Raw genomic sequence first — 7,864 nt, forward strand, 5'->3', positions numbered from 1 at the left:
AGCATCTGACCACTTTGTTATAGACCGAGTCACTGGTGCTTCCTGCTTTAATTTTTGCTTGTAAGCAGGAATCAGGATAGAATTATGGTCAGATTTGTCAAATGGGGGGCGAGGGAGAGCTTTATACGTGTCTCTGTGTGTGGAGTAAAGGTGGTCTAGAGTTTTCTTCCCCTCTGGTTGCACATTGAGCATGCTGATAGAAATGAGGTAAAACTGACTTAAGTTTCCCTGCATCAAAGTCCCCGGCCAATAGGACCGCCGCCTCTGGATGAGCGTTTTCCTGTTTGCTTATGGAGGTATACAGCTCATCAAGTGCGGTTTTACTGTCAGCATTGGTCTGTGGTGGTATGTAGACCGCTACGAAAAATACAGTTAAACTCTAGGTAGATAGTGTGGTCAACAGCTTATCGTGAGATACTCTACCTCAGGCGAGCAACACCTTGAGACTTCTTTAGATATCGTGCACCAGCTGTTGTTTACAAATATGCATAGGCCCCCGCCCCGTGTCTTACCAGACGCTACTGTCCTGTCCTGACGATAGTGTATAACCTGCAAGCTGTATGTTATTAATGTTGTCATTCAGCCACGACTGAGGTGAAACATAAGATATTGCAGTTTTTAATGTCCTGGTGGTGCTTTCAGTACGTCACATTTATTTTCCAACAATTGAATGTTAGCTAACAGTACTGATGGCAAAGGCAGATTAGCCTCTCGTCGCCTGATCCTCACAAGGCACCCCGATCTCTTTACGCAAAATCTCAGTTTCTTTCTCCAGCAAATGATGGGGATGAGGGCCTGTTTGAGTGGTTGGAGTATATCCTTCCCGTCCGACTCATTAAAGAAAAAATATTTGTCCAATTCGAGGTGCGTAATCACTGTTCTGTTGTCCAGAGCTCTTTTCAGTCATAAGAGATGGTAGAAGCAACATTATGTACAAAATAAGTTACAAACAATGGGAAAAACAAACAAAATAGCATGGTTGGTTAAGAGCAACTAAAACGGTGCCATCACAATTGTAGCTGGTCTCATCAGATAACATGGAACACATTAGCCCTATGCTAACCTCAAAAGATGGCACTTATATCCTGGCACAAATTCTTCATCAGTGTATCAAAGATCTTAAACTTTATATCCACCAACCAATGGCATTTCTTAAAAGAGGTCAACCCTGGCCAAAAGAGGGATAATTTAAACCTACAGGAAGAGAGAGGCCCAACTCTGCGGAAAATCTGTCTCCCTTCAGCAGGTGACATTTTTTTTCCATTGTTTCACCCACCCAAGCAAGGAGTTTTTGTATGGAAGTCAATGAGTGTCGAATTTGGTCAACAAAAAAAGAGTAGCTTATTTGCTACTGGGGTTTATTTGATCAAATAAAAGAAATTCCGTAACGCTTAAGTTATGAGTGTACTGATATACAGTGGGGCAAAAAAGTATTTAGTCAGCCACCAATTGTGCAAGTTCTCCAACTTAAAAAGATGAGAGAGGCCTGTCATTTTCATCATATGTACACTTCAACTGTGACAGACAAAATGAGGGAAAAAAAATCCAGAAAAATCACATTGTAGGATTTTTAATGAATTTATTTGCAAATTATGGTGGAAAATATGGTGGTCAATAACAAAAGTTTATCAATACTTTGTTATATACCCTTTGTTGGCAATGACAGAGGTCAAACGTTTTCTGTAAGTCTTCACAAGGTTTTCACACACTGTTGCTGGTATTTTGGCCCATTCCTCCATGCAGATCTCCTTTAGAGCAGTGATGTTTTGGGGCTGTTGCTGGGCAACACAAACTTTCAACTCGCTCCAAAGATTATCTATGTTTAAATTCCTGATTGATGTATTGAGATGTTGCTTCAATATATCCACTTAATTTTCCTCCTCATGATGCCATCTCTTTTGTGAAGTGCACCAGTCCCTCCTGCAGCAAAGCACCCCCACAACATGATGCTGCCACCCCCGTGCTTTATGGTTGGGATAGTGTTCTCCGGCTTGCAAGCCTCCCCCTTTTCCCTCCAAACATAACACTGGTCATTATGGCCAAACATTTCTAATTTTGTTTCATCAGACCAGAGGTAATTTCTCCAAAAATAACGATCTTTGTCCCCATGTGCAGTTGCAAACCATAGTCTGACTTTTTTTGTAGTGGTTTTGGAGCAGTGACTTCTTCCTTGCCTTGCTGAGCAGCCTTTCAGGTTATGTGGATATAGAACTTGTTTTACTGTGGATATAGACACTTTTGTACCTGTTTCCTCCAGCATCTTCACAAGGTCCTTTGCTGTTGTTCTGGGATTGATTTGCACTTTTCGCACCAAAGTACGTTCTAGGAGACAGAACGCGTCTCCTTCCTGAGCCGTATGACGGCTGCGTGGTGAAGTCGGAAGTTTACATACACTTATGTTGGAGTCATTAAAACTCTTTTTTCAACCACTCCACAAATTTCTTGTTAACAAACTATAGTTTTGGCCATTCGGTTAGGACATCTACTTTGTGCATGACACAAGTCATTTTTTTACAGACAAATTATTTCACTTATAATTCACTGTATCACAATTCCAGTGGGTCAGAAGTTTACATACACTAAGTTGACTGTGCCTCAAAACAGATTGGAAAATTCCTGAAAATTTTTTCTTGGCTTTAGAAGCTTCTGATAGGCTAATTGACATCATTTGAGTCAATTGGAGGTGTACCTGTGGATGTAATTCAAGGCCTACCTTCAAACTCAGTGCCTCTTTGCTTGACATGGGGAAATAAAAATAAACCCCCACAAGTCTGGTACATCCTTGGGAGCAATTTCCAAACGCCTAAAGGTGCCACGTTCATCTGTGCAAACAATAGTACGCAAATATAAACACCATTGGACCAACTGTAGATTAGTAGTACATCCTCCCCCGATTTAGACGGGGCTTAAACTCTTATGGGTTAAATTGAAATGTTCGCAAGTATGGACTCCGAGTGTCTCCTCACGTCATCTCATCTCTCTCATAATGATGTGTTAGCTAACACACCTGACTCCAATAATCAACTAACCATGATCTTCAGTTCAGAATGCAATTTGACTCAGCTGTTTGTGCTTGGGATGGGGTAAAAGTGTGACACCAGTCCAGCCCCGGAGGACTGAAGTTGCCCATCCCTGCTCTATGTCCATCCATACTCTGCTCATTCAGATTACCTTAAAATATTACAAAACGTAATATACTAATTACGAGTAACTCCTAAACAGCTGCTTTCAGTCTCTGATTGCTTCTGTGTCCTCAGATCCCCTGAGGTTCCCACTGGCTCCTCTCCAAAACCCCTGCAACACCGTGTCCAGGAGCGACAAGATCAACTCCTCAAAGCTTTCTGAGACAAAGTAGACAGTCTGGTCCTGGTAAGGCTGGATTGCTGTCTCCTCTGGGTTGACTGGCTTGTACTCAGGTTTGTTAGAGAGAGCATACTGAAAGATGGAAATAAGTGATTAGTTATTGTTTTAGACTCCTTCAGAAATTATTAGTGGCATGTTCTATAAAAACAGAGATAATAAATTAGGAATTAGTCCCCTCTATCAGTACAATTCTACAGAGTACCAATGTAAAATACTACTCACAATGAGTTCTCCATATGAGGACAGGAGGCCGGCACCATATGCCTTCACAGTTCCATTCTGCGTACACAGTCCAAACTCCACCGTGAACCAGTACAACTGTCGGAGGAATGACAACAAGTGATGAAGAAATGATAAGGCTCCATTTCACCCATTAGTCAAATTATCAGATTGGTCAGTATTTTATATTTCCACTAGATGGGAGCAAAAACCCCTATGTTTTACATCTGATTGGTAACTGCTTATTTTTAAATGAAAGCTCAAAGGTCAGCTCTTACGGTTGAGAGTCTCAATATCCTCATCTGACGCTCCCATTGAGGTAAGGCCAATTTCCTGCGGCGGATGTACTAGGTACACTGGAACACTCTGAAGGCCAGGCTAGCTAGGAAGTCTCTGGCGGAGAGTAGCCCTGCAACCGGACACAGCTGGAAGCCTGTCTTCTCTGGACAAACAAGAACACAGTGCAAGGTACCACTGTCAGAGACATATTCACAGCATGGATGCTGATGTTCATACATGGTGTTTCTGCAATATGAGAACAATCCCCAATGTTGTTATTACTGTTGCAAGCAATCTACATGAAAATAAAGAGGCACAATCAATCTATAAGGTGCGCACTGCATCATTGACCAGGATTAGTCATTCAATGGAAAGTCATGTGCATGCTGGATTTGCCTCTGTCCGTGTTTATTCTATTCCTTGAAGCTGGGCATAGTGCTGCTATTGCTCTGTCCCTCAGGCAGAGATAGGCTGCTGGGCCTCACCTCTGAGGAAGGCAGAGACCTCCCGGAGCTGGGGGATACTGTCCTCTCCGTAGCCACACTCCCTCTCCAGCTGCTGCAGCCCACCCAGGAACTGTCTGCATGCCAGGTCAGGGTAGATGGTCCTCAGGGTCTGGTACACCTCTCTCCTGTTAAATGACAGCAGCAGCAGAGTCATTAGAACACTGTCATTCCAACTCCACAGGTACAGTGCCTTGCGAAAGTATTCGGCCCCCTTGAACTTTGAGACCTTTTGCCACATTTCAGGCTTCAAACATAAAGATATAAAACTGTATTTTTTTTGTGAAGAATCAACAACAAGTGGGACACAATCATGAAGTGGAACGACATTTATTGGATATTTCAAACTTTTTTAACAAATCAAAAACTGAAAAATTGGGCGTGTAAAATTATTCAGCCCCTTTACTTTCAGTGCAGCAAACTCTCTCCAGAAGTTCAGTGAGGATCTCTGAATGATCCAATGTTGACCTAAATGACTAATGATGATAAATACAATCCACCTGTGTGTAATCAAGTCTCCGTATAAATGCACCTGCACTGTGATAGTCTCAGAGGTCCATTAAAAGCGCAGAGAGCATCATGAAGAACAAGGAACACACCAGGCAGGTTCGAGATACTGTTGTGAAGAAGTTTAAAGCCGGATTTGGATACAAAAAGATTTCCCAAGCTTTAAACATCCCAAGGAGCACTGTGCAAGCGATAATATTGAAATGGAAGGAGTATCAGACCACTGCAAATCTACCAAGACCTGGCCGTCCCTCTAAACTTTCAGCTCATACAAGGAGAAGACTGATCAGAGATGCAGCCAAGAGGCCCATGATCACTCTGGATGAACTGCAGAGATCTACAGCTGAGGTGGGAGACTCTGTCCATAGGACAACAATCAGTCGTATATTGCACAAATCTGGCCTTTATGGAAGAGTGGCAAGAAGAAAGCCATTTCTTAAAGATATCCATAAAACTATTTGTTTAAAGTTTGCCACAAGCCACCTGGGAGACACACTAAACATGTGGAAGAAGGTGCTCTGGTCAGATGAAACCAAAATTGAACTTTTTGGCAACAATGCAAAACATTACGTTTGGCGTAAAAGCAACACAACTCATCACCCATCCCCACTGTCAAACATGGTGGTGGCAGCATCATGGTTTGGGCCTGCTTTTCTTCAGCAGGGACAGGGAAGATGGTTAAAATTGATGGGAAGATGGATGGAGCCAAATACAGGACCATTCTGGAAGAAAACCTGGTGGAGTCTGCAAAAGACCTGAGACTGGGACGGAGATTTGTCTTCCAACAAGACAATGATCAAAAACATAAAGCAAAATCTACAATGGAATGGTTCAAAAATAAACATATCCAGGTGTTAGAATGGCCAAGTCAAAGTCCAGACCTGAATCCAATCGAGAATCTGTGGAAAGAACTGAAAACTGCTGTTCACAAATGCTCTCCATCCAACCTCACTGAGCTCAAGCTGTTTTGCAAGGAAGAATGGGGAAAAAAAATTCAGTCTCTCGATGTGCAAAACTGATAGAGACATACCCCAAGTGACTTACAGCTGTAATCGCAGCAAAAGGTGGCGCTACAAAGTATTAACTTAAGGGGGCTGAATAATTTTGCACGCCCAATTTTTCAGTTTTTGATTTGTTAAAAAAGTTTGAAATATCCAATAAATGTCGTTCCACTTCATGATTGTGTCCCACTTGTTGTTGATTCTTCACAAAAAAATACAGTTTTATATCTTTATGTTTGAAGCCTGAAATGTGGCAAAAGGTCGCAAAGTTCAAGGGGGCCGAATACTTTCGCAAGGCACTGTATATTGACTGTAGACTATTATCATTATGAAAGAAGTCTAGTATCACGGTATGATGTCCATCTCCAGTATACTATACATCAGCTGTTGTTCCCACCATGTGGCCACCTCCTCTGGTGTGTACTCCACTCTGGGTAATGGTTCCCCCCTGTGGAACAGAGATGGATGCATCAATACATCAGTCATTCCTTTACGAATGCATTTCTACAATGGCATGCCTTTGGTCCAATGATGCAGTGCTGGCACCTAAGAGCGACTGACTCCATGGAATATCCTTTTTTGAAATGTGAAAATGAAGGTATCAATTTACTGTTTGTAATTCGCTGCAAGTTCAGCAATGAAGCACCTTCTTTTTCTGTATTCTGGATCACTGAATCCCTGTAAAAGGAATCATAACATTTAGTTAGCCATGACATTTTTAGTTTGTTATCCTTTTTGATAGTTGAGTATTATTGCTAACAATTCAATGAATTATACAAGTATTGTATCAATGCCATATAAATGGAAGCCTAGCAATATTGCTAAGGTAAACATATACACTAACTGGATGATCCTGGTGCATATCTGGGTCATAATTCGTTATCAACAGGTTGCATTTATCCAGATCTCTGATCTTTCTTGGGAACTAGGGAACTAAAACAAGGAAACAGGAAAATATGTCAGAGCATAATTATTTCACACAATTTAAATGATTAGTTATTTTATTCTAAACGATAATAAATGTAATTAAAATAAGAAAAACGTTATTATTATTAGAAACGTATGATCATTGTTTCATTCAAATGTTATTATAACCCTTTTCCTCTGGGGTGGTGCGTACGTCGTCGGCGACTCTCTTGAGTGAGTTGATGAAGATGTCTGTGACCGAGATGTGCACTTCACACCTCATAAAGAACTCCAGATCATCACAGCCACTGTTCTTAGACTTCCTCCCTTGCCGGTTCTCAATATGCAGAAGCTTGGCTTCAAACCTCTGAATGCATGGTAAAGACATGCATATCATATATAAGCAAACACATTTATATGTTATCAACTTGATTCGATGCGGTAGACCTGATTTATTGAAGCTCCATCTGCAACTCCTATCTAATGATGAACATGATTTCCTTACCTCAAAGACTTTGCCAGTTTTAAAGAACCCTGCATTCTTCTCATGGCTGAATGCGAAAAGACTGTTCAGTGTCACGGTTCCTTCCTTTTCCTCAAACACAACGTTTTCACCGCCCCGCGATGGGCCAGGGGACGAGGAACAGCTGGCGCGCTCTTTCCGGGCATCTTCGATCAGACTTCGCTTTCTGCCGACGAACGGAATGTTTTGCACCACACTCTCCGTCTTCATTGAACTTCTGTCGATTTGTCGTAGACTGTTTTAAAAATAATATTGCAGAGTTGCTATGATTTGTTTGATCGAATAGTCTATATAGGCCTATTCCCGGATACTAAGACTCGCCGAGGCACAGCAGTTTTTGAATCTGTGCCATCAGCAGAGAGACAGGTTTATATCCCAGTGCTCACATAATTCTTTATGGAAACGAGTTATGCAAATCCACACGTCTGAGTTTGAGGTGTTATGCGTCATAACAGTCAATCACCTTTTAATGGAATAAAAAATGATCCGATGAAAGCACGTATTGGCCTAATATATTGAGAAATAAAACGTTTTGTAGCCTACAAAATAAGATTATGAATATT

General features: G+C 41.5%; 1 pseudogene; it reads right to left on the reverse strand.

The window, feature by feature from the left end:
• Positions 1 to 3,228: 3,228 nt before the first annotated feature.
• On the reverse strand, positions 3,229 to 7,511 carry LOC135515113 (tyrosine 3-monooxygenase-like; annotated as a pseudogene).
• Positions 7,512 to 7,864: the final 353 nt, after the last annotated feature.

This window comes from Oncorhynchus masou, chromosome 26 (genome assembly GCF_036934945.1).
Source record: "Oncorhynchus masou masou isolate Uvic2021 chromosome 26, UVic_Omas_1.1, whole genome shotgun sequence".
Lineage (NCBI taxonomy): Eukaryota > Metazoa > Chordata > Actinopteri > Salmoniformes > Salmonidae > Oncorhynchus > Oncorhynchus masou.